The following is a 16,858-nucleotide window of genomic DNA, read 5'->3' as shown; positions in this document are numbered from 1 at the left end:
GATCGATTTCTATTCTTCGACTCCTCAAATCAAAGTGACAAGAAGCAAATATACTTGCCTCTTGTCATTTTAATTTGAAGAAGAGAGAGTTGAGCCATGTATGGTTGTACTTTTTGGCTATAAAACGCTAGGTTGTAATGTAATCTTGCGCCCAAGTGCAAAAAAAATCATTCAAACTTGCATCTTGTATTTTAATTTGAAGAAGAGAGAGAGAGAGTCGATGAAGAGAAATCGATCATGTTACTTTCGTCCTTATTAAAACTCAATCTAGAAATGGCTCATATAATTTTCTCATAAGTTCCTCATGGAATGCTGTGAACAACGTAAATCTCGAATGGTGTAGTTTTGATTGTAAAGCTTGTGATTGTTGTGTCAAATATTTATACAGTCTCAATTACACAATAACCCAACTAACATTTTTGCTGGATAAGAGCTTAAAAGAGCTTTCTTTCGAATGCGTTTGCTCCATAAGCTCTTATGCAGCTACTTTTGTTAGTTGGGAATAACTGAACTTGTTATACAACATAACATGTTATTGGAATAGTACTTGAAGGAAATACACAAATAGCACGATCATAACAAAATACGATTGTCCAACAAAACATGTTATGTAAAGGTAATGCCTCAATAAGTTAATAATAACATACAAAGATATAAAAACACGTTTTGTGATTTCGTAGTTATTATTTTGATATTCTCCTTTGCTCGGGCGACGATTGCATATACTCCTCAACAAAACGGCGTGGCCGAACGCTTCAATAGAACGCTCATTGAGAAGGTTCATGCCATGATGTTGGACTCCCAAACACCGAAAAACTTGTGGTCGGAAGCAGCCTACACAGGCGTGTACCTTCTTACCCGGAGCCCTACGACGAGTCTGTCGTGCAAGATGACACCAGCGGAGCTGTAGTTCGGTACGAAGCCAAACTTGGAGAAGGTACGTATATTCGGCTGTGAAGCTTTTGCGTGGATACCAATCCAATCAAGAAAGAAGCTCGATCCGAAAAGTGTAGAGGTGATCATGATGGGCTACGCACCGAATGGCTACAGACTCTGGGACCGCAAACACCGAAGAATCATCGTAGCCCGCGATGTCAAGTTTGACGAGACAAGGTTCCCTTATGCTGCTGAACCGGACGAAACGTCGCAGAAACCATTGGTGGTAGTATTCCCGGTCGAAAAAGAGGAGGAAGATGGACGTGTTCAACCTGCCGAAGTCGAGGCCGGTGATGATTTTGAAGGTGCAGATGATCAACTCTACCACGATGAAGCTCGAACCGATGATCCAACACCGTCAGCGCTCCCTTCGCATCTAGAACACTGCGAGTCCGGCGGACAAACGTTAGTGAGGCGCAGTGAATGGGAGCGCACGCTCCCCGGTAAGTTTTTGGATTACTTTGTTGGCAACGGAGCAACTTCTGGTGGTTCACTTTACACAGATATCCCTCAAACCTATGACGAGATTGCCGGACGAGAAGACAGCGAGGACTGGTTACGAGCGGTGGACAGCGAGCTCAAATCCCTAAAAGCGAACAACGTGTGGCAGCTAATGACGTGTCCAGCAGGCGTTAAACCTCTCAAGTCAAAATGGGTGTTTCGGTTGAAGGAGGACGAGAACGGCAGGCCGGTCCGGTACAAAGCCAGATTAGTAGCGAAAGGCTATCTCCAAAAGCCAGGACGAGATTTCGAGGAAACCTACGCACCAGTGGTGAGGTTGGGCACGATTCGAGCTGTTCTAGCTGTCGGAGTTCATCGCAAGTTCTACTTTCATTAAATGGACGTACGGACTGCTTTCCTGCATGGCCGTCTCTAGGAAACCATCTACATGGATGTTCCGCCCGATGTTCAAGCAAAGCCTGGTCAAGCGTGCCGGTTGATCCTTATACGGTTTGAAACAATCACCTCGATGCTGGAATGAGCGGTTCAACGAGGAGCTTCTCAAAATGGGATTTACCAGATCGAAGCATGATTATTGCATTTACGTCAAGCTGCACCCCAATGATGAGCTGATCCTTATCCTGTACGTGCGGACAATCTGATGGTTGCAGGACGGAATCTATCTTCGATTGAGAAGCTGAAGCAAGACCTGGCCAAGATTTTTGAGATGTCCGACTGTGGAGAACTTCGTCACTTCTTAGGAATCAAGATTGCCTACGATTATGAGGCGGGAGTGATGCAGCTATCGCAAGCCACAAGCATTGACCGACTAATGAAACGTTTCGGGATGAGCGAATGCAATCCGGTGAACACCGATGGAGAAAGGGTTATCACTGGAGCTGACGGGGCAACGTACCGATGAACCATACCGAGAGCTGTTAGGATCGTTGATGTACCTCATGTTGTGCGCACGGCCAGATGTTTGCTTTCCGGTTGGATACCTGGGCCGTTTCCAGCAAAACCCTGCTACTCAACATTGGAAAGCCCTGAAGCGCGTGGTTCGGTACATGCAAGGAACAAAGGACACGAAACTACTATTTCGACGGGATGCATCAAGTTCACCGTTAACCGGGTATGCGGATGCAGATTGGGCTTCGGACACGAATGACCGGAAATCGGTAAGCGGTTATCTGTTCCAAGTGTTTGGATGTTCCGTATCCTGGTGCAGTAAAAAACAGCCTACCGTAGCAACATCATCCAGCGAGGCCGAGTATGTTGCTTTAAGCATGGCTGTAACTGAAGCAATTTGGCTGCAAGGGATTTTGGAGGACCTGCAAGAAATTGCTAAGCCTGTTACCATCAACGAAGACAACAGGGGCTGTATCTGCATGGCGAAAAATCTCGAAACAAAGCGGACAAAACACATTGATATCAAGTATCATTTTCTGCGTGACCATGTGGCTTCTGGATCCCTGAATATAGAACCCATCAGTACCCAGGACCAATTAGCCGACATTTTTACCAAGCCGTTGGAGTTCTCAAGATTCAAGACTCTTCGGACTAACCTAGGATTAACTGTTTGAGAGGGGGTGTAATCAAGTAGCCAACCAGTAAGTTGTGTAACAACGCTACCCAAGAAACCCCCTAGTTACTTAAGTTGTTTATACCAAATAAATGTTCATTAGTCAATTTGCTATCGCCAAGCTAAGACGTTTTCTTCAAACCCTCCGGAGTTTTCCCGACAAGTAGCACGACTACTCTACAGCTTTATTAATGACTTTAAAATTACTATCAGTAAAAAATAATTTAAGCTGTTTTTAAATAGTTGCAAAAGTGCCTGCAAAGTTCTCATGAACTTTTTATTAAAAAAGAGTTTATTTCTCAATTACACTTAAAAACAATTCGTAACAAATAAATAACAATAAATACCATTGTTGCTTGGATCATGTTTTTTATAGTTTTCGTTTTCAATTTGAGTACAGTAGATGTTTCGGTTATCGAATGTTATTCGCTAAAACTTCAACGACTGACAGACGTCAAGCCGTGTTGGCAGAGGAAGCTCTCAATGAATAACTGAGGAAGTACTTATAGAAAACTAGCTGAAAAACAGGTTTAGCCAAGTGAGGATGTTACGACAAGAAAAAGCTGGATATAAATGTTAGCGGGAAATATAAATTCTATGGATTTTCAAAAACGAAAACTGCTTACAAATAACAACAAATATTATTGTATTTTTATTGTAACAACGATTCATTTGACGCCATTCAATTAATTGTATTTATATTGTAAGAACAATGAAAAAACATTAAGATATATTGTAATCTTTTGAAAATTACCCTAAAAATGTCTCATAAAAACACAATACATTCTATTGTTTTTTGCGAAAAAGTGTATGAAAATTTTCTCAAAATTTTATGGTTAAGATACATAACGACCACCATTTTTTATTGTAAAAGTGCCATTTACCGGGCCTGATTACGAGTGTCACTTCACGGTGAAAACCAAAAAGTGACACCGGTAATAAGGACGGTGAAAGTGATTCCCCTTTGATTAACCCACAACTTTTTCACCGTGGATTCGCAATGTGTCACCGTGATCGATTTTCACCGTGAAGTGACACTCATAATAAGGGTCACCATTCGCCGAATGGTATAGAACAATGGGGGTGATGGTGAGTGTGCCGTGTAAATTACAATATGTTTAATGGTGAATAATTTTCGAAAAAATGGTGTTGTAACAAAAAAAATTATCTTATTTTTATGATATTTTTTATCACGGCAATCTTACCTAAGAGTCAGAGATTAGTCCCAAACCTTTGTGCTTTGGATCGGACGGGCAGGAAGCGGTCTAGGACTGTACCACCCACGAATTTGTTCGAATCACTTAATGCCAATGCGAATGCTAACAATCATCCATCAATTTATAAAGTCAGTGTACTATTTATTTTACGTCAACTGGTCCTGTTAGGTTGAACGCGACATTGAAACAGGAAGCACTACTTCAACGCCTTCAACGCTCTACTGAAACCCGTCCATTATGTGATGACTAACGAAAAACTAAGATTATGTCAAAAATGAAGAGACTGAAAAATTCGTCAAGCTATACAATATCGGTCGTGAAGAGTTTACTGTATTTTTAAAATCTCTGTTTTCAGTTTCCAAACAAAATCATCCAAAATAAAATTACACCTTCGTACTTTGCATACGAATATTTTATACATATTTTCTCACATCGAAAGGGGCACAAACAATTCCACCGAATAATCCGCTACTGTAAACGAACAAAGAGCATTCCAAAAACAAAATCCTCCGGAATGAAACCCTTTCAAAAGCCTTTTCGGCCTTAAACGAATCCATACTTACATGAAAAAAATCGGCGATCTCCAAGTCGCCAACTGTCAATATTGATCTGCAATTGCAACCGCAACAGCGACTGTCTCCCGGACAAAAAAAATGTTGCTCACGTCGTCGTCCCGTTCAGCAGAGTTCCTCTCTGCTTTGGCAGGAATTCACCAGAAGAAGGCAACATGGCGCAAATACTTTTAAAATGGGAAATTACACTTTTTCACACACCTCAAACTGCGACGAAGGCGCGATCGGCATCATCGGAAGCAGCAAAACATTTAACATATTTATTTAAGGGCTGTTGCGCGTTTTGGATATGCGCCCCATTTATGGACCCATCGTTGCGTTGCGTGGCGTTACTGCGGTTGGCTGGGCTGGCCAAGCCAGGATGACATCATGTGTCAAACCCATCAGGACAAGTGCCCATTGATGACGAGACGAGTCGATCAAAAATCAATGAGTTTGGCGCGCTGACGCCAGCGGAATTGGCATCTATCTCAAAGCAAGAGTCTCTCGGTATGTCATCTTGGTGTAACACATTAACCTTGACTGAGATGGCATGGTTAGATTGCTTATTGGTCTCGACGGTATGGGATCCAGATGACCAGTACGCAGGTAGAGATTTGGCGTTTGTTGTTTATGTATTTTAGCTATTAACCAAAGAATAGGTAACACACTGTTACAAAAAATAAAATAAAATTATTTATCTAAAATCTGCCAAACATTGAAGATCGTTAAGAATGGATTACATCACTACACTCAAAAATACAGATATCAAAGTCTACGTTAGGTACTTGCAAAACATTCTTAATTCTGAAGTGCAATAATTAAACAGTGACATACACATGAAACTAGGGAATCGCGCCACTTGGGCGGTGGCTTCTATTTTCGTCTGTTTTCCACTATAACTCAGTCAAATTTGAACCAATTGACACAATTTTTGAAATGTGGTGAGATAGGTATAGTATCTACCCGTGTACAACATTTCAAGTCAATTGGTTCAAAATTGACTGAGTTATAGTGGCAAACAGACGAATATAGACGCAACCGCCCAAGTGGCGCGATACCCTACCTAGATTTGTAAGCTTTCAAAAAAGAATTCACACAATTGGTGGTTTGGGGTACCTGAGAGTATAGAGAATGTTGTCAAGAATGGCACAGCAGTACGGTTAGATGGATAGTTCTTTCATGCGTAGATATTTGTATCTTATTTGGCCAGTGTCTGTTGCTTCAAGTCTCAATATATCTCACGTCACCAACTTTCCGAATGCATACGGAGTCGCGCGAAGCACCCCGTTGTTCCGAAATCCAAGCTCCGTCCGGCATCCGCACTCCGTCGCCAGACGGGGTTCCAGCCAGCACACATCGCCCGTCGTAGTCGTCGTCGTCGTCGTCTGGCCGCACATATTTTTCGCATCATGTTACACCCCGTCGCCTTGTCACTCGGGCTGCTATCTCCCTCACTCTCTTGGATGGGGTTAGGAACTTGGCAAAGATGGCGATGAGGAGGAGAAGGAAATCCATCCCAACCGTCGAAAACGTTTATGAATGCGTTGTGGGTCTGCTCCCGTTTTCGTCATTATTGGGATTTTTTATTATGATTTGATTAGGCACGGTAATGAATTTTCGAACTTCTGCGGCGCGAATAGTGTGCTACCTGCCAGTTCACCCGATCGTTCAAAAACACCTCACCTTTTCAGAAACCATTCAATGAAGATGGCTTCGTCTTTTTTTTTCTGTAGATACAAATTGCTTGTGGTTCTAACTCCTGCAGCGTCTTTCATGTTTTATTTGCTTTACTTCCTTAATTGCTTGCTTCATCATATTCATGAACCTAATGTAAATATGTATCAATTTGGGCAGTCAAAAGTTAATTATGAATTAATTAAATAGAATTGCATGTGATTTAACGACTTTTTTGAGTCTGTTTCACTTTCACATGACTTTTAGGAATCCGTTATACATGAAGGAATATTTCGACAATGATTTTCTTTTGGGTCTGACGAACTCACTGATAACTTGACTGAAACATACCAAATCATTGTGCTTTTTGTTCCAGGAGCAAGCTGTACCCTATGTATATCAACCATACTATCTTTATAACATTCAATACAATTTTTATTTATGAGTTAGGCCATAATGAAAGATCATGGCCGATTTGCCGTAGTAGACCGACATAAGCATGAGGTAGAACGGTGTTTTCGACGGACAAAACGTTCGTGCTCTGGATATCCATAAGCGTGGTTCAAAAAATCGTTTTTGATCCACACCGCTTATTCGATTCACATCCAGATTCTATGCCTTCTCCCAAAATTTGAGCTGATTTGGTTGAGAATTGAGACTACACAAGCCTTTAGAAATTTGTGTGGGAATTACTATGGGAAAACGGCATTTTTCATTCAATTGACCGTAGCATTTTCCCAAGTGACCTAGAGTGTAAATTGACCCTTGGTACTCGAAGGCTACTCTATCAGCTACAACTTTGCCGCATTCAAAGTGCATGCCTCATTGATTAGTTACCGATTTTTTTTCCAGAATGGAAATCTTGGATCATAATGGTTACACCACCCCAAATTCGACTAACACAATAGTGTGCAAACACCTTCAAAGTGTGATTGCAGCGCCGAATCACGTCGGATCGAGTTGAGGTCGACGGTGCACTTATTCCTTTTAAATGGAGGAATGAGTGCACCGAAGACGTCGAGACGATCCGAGGCAAATGTGTACTTCTATCACACTTTTTAGGCGTACAAAAGAAATTGTGAACGATCACTGTTAAAGTTTCTTCTGTTGGATAGAAATCGATAACTTATTAATGAAGCGTCCGATTAGAATGCAGTCTTCGGTAAAGTTGTAGCTGATAGAGTTGCCAACTAACACTTTAGGACACTTGAGGAAATGCTACGGCGAATTGAATGAAAAACTTCGCTCAAATTTTTGGAGAAGGCATAGGTTCTGCACAGCAAATAATTTTGTAATATCCAGCTGCGTAATTTCTGGTGATGTATCTATTTTCGAACGCAATCTCACTCGAATACATCGATTTCCAACAATTATCACATTCACCATGTATGTATACCCTGATTGGCATCGGAAAGTATCAACAAAACCGTTCCAGTGGATACTTAAGAAGCAGTATCATATTTATCACCCACCTTCTTACTCGGTGAAATAGCCGAGAGATAAGGGATATGCCTTACAATCAACGGATCAGGGTACGAATCGATGCCAATATTTTACTTATATATGATTCATCTATCGATCCGATTCTGGCGATTGCTAGACCCACATTCAAGCTACGGCGGCTAATTTGCTGCGTGGAAAGGATGTAATTTGTACATCATTTTCACGGCGCGACTAATGTGCAGCGAAAACGATGTGATATCACAAGATTTTTTTTGCTGTTGTCCTATAAACTAGATGATTAAAATTTGAAGTTGGACAAAACGGTCAAAAAATTTAGGAAAATAGAAAAGAAAAAAAATTACAAATAAAATATTCTATTTCCAAACACATCGAAAGATATTTCTCGATTAGTTAAAGTAATTTTCACTAGAACATTTGATCAAGTACCATCATTACGGGTCTTCTCAATGCAAACATTTATGTTTCAAATTTCTTAACAACACAGGTAGCAAAAAACGTCAAGCAAACGAATGTCTTACCCAAGTAACCACAAGCATTATATCAGTGCACGAATAAGACTGCATATCAACCTTTGCAATGCGAAATGCAGTAATTCTACACTTATCATGCAATAATCCTTTAGATTGGCATTATCAATGTTTTGATGCATTACATTTTTTCTTTACATTAGGGTGCATTAAAAGGTGATATACGATAATTCAATAATTCAACACTGCAGAAACTGTATAAATGCAATGTACAAACTAGCAAAAGTTGCTCTAACAATACAATTATAAAAGCTTGACTCTAATGGTAAACAAATGAAATCAAGAAGAGCTAACAACTTCACGGTCAACTATAGCGGTCTTCAACACTTCTGGTTGGACTCCCGACCAACTTAATCCTCGTTTGAACCACCGATCGACGACTTTCTTCGGCAACACCATTTTAGAGATGACCTTTTCTCTTTTCTGATGATCACATGCCAATAATGATGGAAACCGCAATTAGCATAATGTTATGAGCAGTGCACGAAGGGTGTTTTAATTTTCTTATATTGGTTAAATATCTTCTAGAATGCATTATGTATTTATCAGTGATTTATCAGAATGTGATTACAGGGATTCTATTACATATGCCATAGTCATTTCAGTGCACGAAGGGTGTTTTAATTTTCTTATATTGGTTAAATATCTTCTAGAATGCATTATGTATTTATCAGTGATTTATCAGAATGTGATTACAGGGATTCTATTACATATGCCATAGTCATTTTGCCCTCTGCTGCAATAGTTGAGGCAGAAGAACATTTTCCTTTTAGTTAATGAAATATCTCTTGTTACCACTGTAGCAGAAACGGTCTACGGCACCAGCGCTCATGGAACTCATCTAGCGGTCTTCAACACTTCTGGTTCGACTCCCGACCCGGCAACAAAAAAAATGGTTAAAACATTCATGTGGGGGGGGGGCATTAGTACCGTCGATAACGAAACGGTGCTAAAAATAGATTTTTGTTTTGGTTTTTCGTGTTGCACGTATTAAACTGTGCTAATGCAAATGTACAGCACATGCATTTATGTCACTTTAGCAATGGCTGTCAACGTTCTGCAATATGTGGCACTAATTTAATTTTAGTGGGGCCCTTTTCGACTTTAATATTGCTTTAATGATGTGTTTAAAGTAGTGCAGCATTATTTACACAATTTTAAATATAAATATATGGCCAAATTGATGCACTTATATACAGCTTCGTGGTTACTTGGGTAGTTACTGTTTACTGCATTCGTTTTTATGGTATGACAAGCTTAGCCATCTGAAGTTTCGAATTAGCTGAAAACATAACTTACTTAAATTAAATGTGTTCAGAGAAGCTAAGAAACCGTGCAGTTGTTTTTATGTTTCGCAGAAAACCTTAAAAAATAGGAAACTTGATGTCTGAAAAAATGTTGTTCAAATGCCTTTATCGGTTCTCTCAGGTTTTGATTGAGGCATTTCTTTGGTAACTTGTTGGGAAAGCGAACATGATAAAAAGTTGGATAAAATTTAATATTTTGTGATAAATAAAGTTGAAATCATTAAAAACCGCCATTTTGCAAATGCAAATTTGGAGAACGAACAATGTTAGAGAACTCGACTGTCCTTCAAAATGTCATAATAGAATTGTTATGACAATTACAAAATGTGAAATACAAAAATGAGGATCACAAAAGAAATTTGTAGAAATCAGCAGAACAGTTCATTTTATTTAATAAACAAGATGTATTCATAATTTCTGAAACAATCTATACTTCATGTTGAAAATAAAAAAAATACAAATACACACATATTTTCAACAACTACTATTAATGGTGACTATATAAGTAACTTATTAAAAAAATGTGTTAATATAACAATGTGCAGTTTAAAGCTGTATAAGTATTACAGTACTGGACGAAAAAAAGTGCGCATTTACTGTTTTGCCTTTCTCGTACACCAAGGTGTACCGAAAGGCTATATGTTCACTCCAAAAACGAAAATTTGATAGAGCCCCCGGAGGGGTCAAGTGTTATATACCAATCGACTCAGCTCGACGAGTTGAGATGATGTCTGTGTGTATGTATGTGTGTGTGTTTGTATGTGTGTGTGTGTGTGTGTGTGTGTATGTGTACAAAAAGGTCACCTCATTTTTAGATAGTAAATATGAACCGATTTCAACGACCGATGGTTCCTTCGACGGGGTACATTGTCCCATTGTTTCCTTTTGAAAATGGTTCAGATCGGTCCAGCCGTTCCGGAGTTATGGCCATTTAGGTGTTCCGGACCGGTACCCCAGGAAGGGGCCAGATATGAAAATGCAACAAACCCATGCATGCGACCCATCAAACCACGGCATTTTCGATTATCTGATGAACGGGAAGTAGGAAAATAGTCTCTGACTATATCTGAACCGGTAGTGTTCCGGAACCGGTTCCGGGTGTCCCGCCGGAAGTGGTCAAATAAGAAAGTGAACATAACCCATGCATGCGACACGTCAAATAGCGGCTTTTTCGATAACCAGATGAATGGTAAGCAGGAAAATAGTTTTAGATCATGTTTGAACCGGTAGTGTTCCGGAACCGGTTCCGGATGTCCTGCCGGAAGTGGCCAATTAAAAAAGTGAACCAAACCCAGGCATGCGACACATCAAAGAGCGGCTTTTTCGATAACCAGATGAACGGTAAGCAGGCAAATAGTTCCAAACCCCAGATGAACGGTAAGCAGTAAAATAGTTTCAGACCATGTTTGATCCGGTTGTGTTCCGGAACCGGTTCCGGATGTCCTGCCGGAAGTGGCCAATTAAAAAAGTGTACCAAACCTAGGCAAGCGACATTAGAGTGGGTCATCGTTTATATGAAAAAATGAAAAAATTCAATGGTATCCCATCAAATCAAAGCTTTTTTGATCCCATTTCAGGACCCAAATAAGTGTGCAAAATTTGGGCACGATCGGTTATGTCTACGTTTTGCGCATCGCGTTTGAAGTTTGGGGTTTTACATGGGAAAACACACGTTTTTGTATTTCTCTCATAACAAGCTCGAATCTGTCCAAAACTATGTAACCGATAAAGTGGAAACAAAGCCTAGAGTGTCCTGAAAAACTTTGTCGAAGACCGCGTAGTAATCTGATGCTTATGAAAAATGTTATAGCGTTGGCATTACTTGGCGAAACAGCATGATTTTGTTGCTATTGCTATTCCTCCACATGCATGCGACTCGTTGGTTATAACTATTTTCACAAGCATCGGATCGTTTTGCAGTCATCAACAAAGTTTTTCAGAACACCCTAGGCTATCATTTTACAGTATCGGTTAAAAAGTTTCAGACAAACTTTTTCAACTTATAACAAAAATGCAAAAAAGTATGTTTTCCCATACAAAATCCCATACAAATTTCAATTGCAATGCGCAAAGTGTAGACGCAACCGATCGTGCCAAAATTTTGCAAAGATATTCAGGGCCCGAAACGGAATCAAAAAATCTTTGATCTGAGAAAGTGGTTCCGATGACCCACACTAATGCGACACATCAAAGAGCGGCTTTTTCGATAATCAGATTAACCGTAAGCAGGAAAATAGTTTCAGACAATATCTGAACCGGTTGTGTTCCGAAACCGGTTCCAGCTGTCCCGCTGGAAGTGGTCAATTAAAAAAGTGAACCAAACCCATGCATGCGACACATCAAAGAGCGGCTGTTTCGATAACCAGATGAACGGTAAGCAAGGAAATAGTTTCAGACCATATCTAAACTAATTGTATTCCGGAACCGGTTCCGGATGTCCTGCCGGAAGTGGCCAATTAAAAAAGTGAACCAAAACCAGGCATGTGACACATCTAAGAGCGGCTTTTTCGATAACCAGATAAACGGTAAGCAGGAAAATAGTTTCATACCGTTTCTAAACCGGTTGTGTTCCGGAACCGGTTCCAGGTGTCCCGTCGGAAGTGACCAATTAAAAAACTAAACCAAACCCATGCATGCGAAACATCAAATCATCAAAAATGTTTGTTAACCAGATAAACGGGCAACAAGAAAATAGTCTCTGACCACACTTAAGATTACCGGCAGTGTTGCAGAATCAGGATTGGATCCATTGCTGAAATTACGCAGGTGAACAAAATCGATGCAAGCGATTAATATGTGTAAAAGAACAAAATCTAGATAAAAATTTAAGCGATCTTGTCAAATTACACCATTTTAGATTCCTGAGGATCAACGTTGTGTAGAAAAAATTAAACTTTATGGCACCAATCCCCTTTTGCGTCTAAAATGACTGCGAACAATTTTGATGCAACTGGTTGAGCCCACGCGCTCTGTAACACGGTTGAAATTTGAATGGGCTTTAATATGGGATATTTCGCTTGCTTGCACTTTTTTGTCAAATTTTACATGAATCTTATAATTAATGATAATAAAATATAGGCTAAAGTGCGCAGAAAAAAAAATGCCGAAATGTCTTGATAATGATCGGCATCCAGTGCTAGTGCTAGTCTTGATAATGATCGGCATCCAGTTGGTGGTCAATCGGTCAACTGAGAGATTTGATATTTTTCAGCTCGGCCTATACGTTTAACATAGCGTCGGAATATGAGCCATCAATAAGTTTCCAAATTAAATTATGCCTTTGATAAAATTCTTGCTTTTCTGAATAAGGCTGACACAAATTTCGATTTTCTCTTAAGTCCAGAGGAGTCCCCCCTTGGAAATTTTGGTCGGAATTCAACATTTTGAAGAAGGACACAAATAAATAAATCAATAAATTTTTCAAATTAAAAGTGAAATTAGAGTCTTCCAGAAGTTTTTTTTATCAAAACCGATAAGTTAAACGGTTTTGCTAAGTTTTTTAAGAATTTTTTCGTTAAGTAAATTTATCATTTATCAACTCCACCCCCCATTGACGAGTCAACGAGCACTATGACAAAAGAAGAAAATGAGATTTATTCCGTTCTAGAGTATTCTCAGGATTCAGGAACACTTCGGCTTATGACCGGAAAAATGTTGAGTACATATTCGACGAGAAAGGCACTATCACCACTAGGTGGATTAATCTGGGTTTTTTATACATAATGCTTATGTCTGGGGGGTCGAATCACAGTTTCTAGAGCACCGATTGATCTCATTTTTTTCTGGACAGTCGCTATCGTAATATCGTAAAACTCCCTATTTATGAAAAATTAGAATTTTTTATTAAGGAATAACTCTGAAATTTCCAGTTTTTGGTAAGAATAATCTTCGGCAAAGTTGATAAGTCTAACAAAATACACAACTGTTTTGAACAAACTGTTTATTTCAAACAATTCGTTTACAAAAATTAAAAAAAACTCAATTTGGTTGTTTTTCATGCAATGGGAGTTTTGCGATATTTAGAAAAGTGTTGCTCAGAAATATCTCCTTTTTCACTGATTAAATTTTAAGTTATTTTGAATGACTAGACTAAATTTGAGTTCAATTTTTGATAAAGTACTGTTCAAAAACAACGAACAAAAAATATTGCTCATCACTTAAACACAGAATTAACCGATTTTCTCCTGTGATTTCATCGATTTCGCCGTAATACTGTAATTTGAATGTGTACAGAACAGTTTCGGTGATTTTTTTCATCGAATACTGTAATTTATTTAAGTGTGTATGTTTATTCTGCCTCTTTCCACTACAATACATACAAACATAATTTTCATGAAGTTTGAGATGGATGAATATTGGTTCATCCCAAGTAACATTTCCAGAGCTTTCTGGATTTATTTTAGTTTTATGAGATGTTTATAACGGTCATCGATAAATCCATTGGTAAAAGTTTTTTTGTACACCAAAAGCGTTCTTTAAAGCGCCAATAAAATTTTAACAAAACTTGTCAACTCACCAACCTATTTGATTTATTGAAGGTTTAATTACAGTTGTAAAGAGTTCTTCAAAATGAGGCAAGAAGGAGTAGACACCGCGTTAAAATTAGGTTGGCAAATTCACAATGTAATATAAGATGGCCAAAAGTAACGATAACCAAAATTATAGATCAAATCTATGATGTACAAGGATATCAACTGATTCATAATACGTAGATCTCAATTTTGTATTTTGAAAAAAAAATGTTCATTCAATAATTATGACAATCTGTATTTATCTAAAAAAAAACTCAAAACATATTTCTGTCCATCGATATCGGACCATAGTGAAGTGTCATTCATGATCGATCTGAGCGCCATCTCATTAAAAATAGTGAAAACCAAAGATTGATTTATTGAGTGTTTAATGTAGTAATCGTACGATCTATTGCACATACTGTGGCTATGGCGGAGAGACAGTAGGTTTATTGTCCAGCACACTTTTTGCTCGGGCAGTTGCTGCTGCCATATTGAATCTGGAAACTTTTGCTGAGCAGGAAATCTAAAAATTCAATCGAATAATACTGTTAACGCCAGTTTTAGCCAATTCTGACTGTAAAATAGGCTCACAGTTTGTTCGAGCAGTTGTATCCATTTGTTATTAGTGTAGCGTTCTAATAAGATTCACAAAACAGAAAAGCGATAGCCCATGACCATTTTATGTAACTTCGGGGACATTTCGGGTTTCCCGCCAAATTATATGACTATAAAAGACCATCAGATACTCCAGTAGCACACCATTAGTATAAGAAAAACTGTAATTAATTGTCTATTATACAACATTTGACCAGAAGATAAGTGTTCCGTGTAACTTAATCCATATAATAAACTGACCATGATCGTTATGCGTTTCTGTGCCTGTGCAATAAATCTTTGAACTGCTAACTAGTGAATTACATACCAATCAGTGATTGTTCCGAATTGACCAACATAGCACCGACCCCAGACAGACGCTGGAATGTGCGTCAACATTTTTGGTCCTTCGAGCCGGATTTGTCGGTGCTATGTTTCGAAGAAGTACGTCGTCCATTGTGAACTTGATTGTTGCCTGTGTGAAGTGTCGGTGATTGAAACACTGGACAATTGTAGAGCGATCGGTAGCCATTCCGGTTCATACCCATGTTTCACTTCACGAATTTGCGAATGCGTCATCAAACTGGATCAAATTTATAATTTATGCATGTGCGCAAATGGAACAACCATTGTAATCAATACACCAAAAGTGCCGTGAAAAATATAAACAACTGCATTGAAGAAAGTACGAAGCAAAGAGATACCGATCAGTTTGATAGTTTTCGTGCAGATTGACTAGTGGCGACATAGGTGACGATTACCAGAAACAGTGTTTGAGTGCATTGGAAACGAGCCAATCTAAAACAGTCGTGGGATTTCAATACAATATGTGCAAATTCCCATCCCGCAATATGAACCGTGTTACCTGTATAGTAATAAATAAACCGACCAACCTGAATAAAGTGCTTCGTTACTGTACCTGTTAAACTGCTGTAAATTGTTTATCAGTGATAGTCCCCGGAATTGACCAACATAGCACCGGCCCCAGACAGACGCTGGAATGTGCGTGAACATTTTTGGTCCTTCGAGCCGGATATTTTCGCCAGTTTTGGACAAATCATCAAGTGGTTTGGTCCCACAGTTCATGCGTGAGGAATTATTAGATTTTAATAGAATATGGGTTCTAATAGGATGTACCAAGCAGAACTTTTAAAAAAAAACATAAATGTTCTCGCACATTCAAGCGTCTGTATGGATTCGGTGCTATGGTTGGTCATTTTGGGGACACTGAACAAGTAGTTGGTTCACGGAGTTTCATATCACGCACAGTAACGGAGAACAGTATCGTATCAATGATGATCACTTTATTCTACACAAAACATAGACGAAACACTATTATTCTGGTCAGGTATGTTAACATATATTTAGTGATTGCCTTTCGACTATTCTGGACTGATGATTATTTCAAATTCTTTCGGGGCTATTTATAGTCGTTTTCAATAATGCTAATTTACGCGGGAAATCCGAAGTGACCCCGAAGTAACAGAAAATGGTCAGAAATGATCTATTATTAGTGTGATCCTATATGATACCTCATCTCATTAGAATTAGCTTTAACTGCAACAACATTGGCGTCAACATACCGCCCCCCTTGAGAGGACTTGCCTTTCAACAAACTACATAACGTTTATTTTGTTGGTTTCAAATGTCTTTTTCGTTTTTTTTTTAAATTCGAATCTGTCTGCTTCTGTTTGTTCTTCTTTCGCATTTATCTTCGTGGTTCTGGTTTGAATCGTATCTGTTAGTCTACCATTATGTACTATCTCTGCTGGTCTGATGAGCAGTGTCCTCGGTTGACTCGGATTACTCTGGTTGCTTCTGCGTCTGCTCATCTCGTTGCTGGAACCGCCTTAAAGGTGCTGCTGAATCCTGTTTACGAGAGTCCTGTGTTTGATACTACTATACTGTTGCTGATCCTGCTGACTGACATCTCGCATTTCTTCCGACCGTTGATGTTGCTGGTAGAACTGTTCTACAGGCTTTTCAGACTGCTGTACCTTCCTTCGAGAACTCAAACAAAGGCTCCATATACTTCGACTTCTCTCGCT

The 16,858-nt window shown here is 39.1% G+C and overlaps 1 protein-coding gene across 3 annotated transcripts in view; it reads right to left on the bottom strand.

Annotated features, from left to right (window-relative positions):
* Positions 1-16,858, bottom strand: part of LOC109415156 (homeobox protein araucan) — a 271,454-nt gene that overhangs the window by 144,912 nt on the left and 109,684 nt on the right. The window lies entirely within an intron of this gene.

Source organism: Aedes albopictus, chromosome 2 (genome assembly GCF_035046485.1).
Source record: "Aedes albopictus strain Foshan chromosome 2, AalbF5, whole genome shotgun sequence".
Classification (NCBI taxonomy): Eukaryota; Metazoa; Arthropoda; class Insecta; order Diptera; family Culicidae; genus Aedes; species Aedes albopictus.
This window is presented reverse-complemented; position numbering and strand designations above follow the sequence as displayed.